This window comes from Amblyomma mixtum, chromosome 8 (genome assembly GCF_055824585.1).
Source record: "Amblyomma mixtum isolate Tamu chromosome 8, ASM5582458v1, whole genome shotgun sequence".
Taxonomy (NCBI): Eukaryota; Metazoa; Arthropoda; class Arachnida; order Ixodida; family Ixodidae; genus Amblyomma; species Amblyomma mixtum.
The window spans coordinates 15,714,994-15,715,973 of NC_143019.1; positions in this window are offsets into that span (position 1 = coordinate 15,714,994).

Here is a 980-nt window from a genome sequence, read left to right on the forward strand (position 1 = left end):
CTGGTTAACTAATACTGCTCCTTTGTAACTATTACTGTTAGTCTCCTTATTTACGGAGAGCCGTGTAGCACAAGCGGTATCTAATAATCATGTACGGGTTTTTAGGATTTCAAGAAAGCAATTATCCTCGGCACTGGCCTAAACACATGTTTGCCCATGTTTGTCTGGCCTAAACACAGGTTGCTTTGCCTGCAAGCTTCTCCAAAACACGTGCATTTTGGCGCGATGTGGCCTCCAGACAAATCAGCGAATTTGGCTGCCGACATCACACATTATTTGCGATGAGGCTTCTAATGCTATCAAGTTCAAAGCTCATGCACGTTTTATGCATTCAAGGAACTTTCTCTCTCCCCCTCAGTTTCTGTTCGCAGCGCCAGGCGAACCGGCAGCCCACTCTCCCACGGGGAATTCCCAGACCGAAAACAGCAGCTGAGTCCACCGCACATAAAGTAAAAAAGAAAAAAGAAAATACGTGTAGGTAGGCCACGGCAGCAACTTGCCGGGAACCGATGGAGAAGTTAGAGACCACATGGGCCACACACACACACACGCACGCACGCACACACACGCACACGCACGCACACACACACACACACACACACACACACACACACACACAGAGAACAAAGAAGTCGGTGCAGAGCTCTCACTCACGCTCTCTCGCAAACCGAGGCGCGACCCCCGCACAATACGAGAATGGCATATATCGCTTCCTCCCACACACTCTCTCTCACCCGCTCCCCGTGCGGAGCGACGCCATGTCTTCTAAAATGCGCAAACACGGAGTGCTGCTGCCCGTACGACTCAGCACTCGCCACGCTGTGAATCCCACGAATCCACCAGAAAAGCAAGTTAACCAGAGACAAAAACAGGCTATAGAGAGTGAGAGAGAGAGACAAGGCTGCGGTCTCGGGCGCAGTCAGGTCGGACGACGGGGACCGCGCGTAAAAGGAGAAGCGTCGCCGTGTCCCCCCGACGCC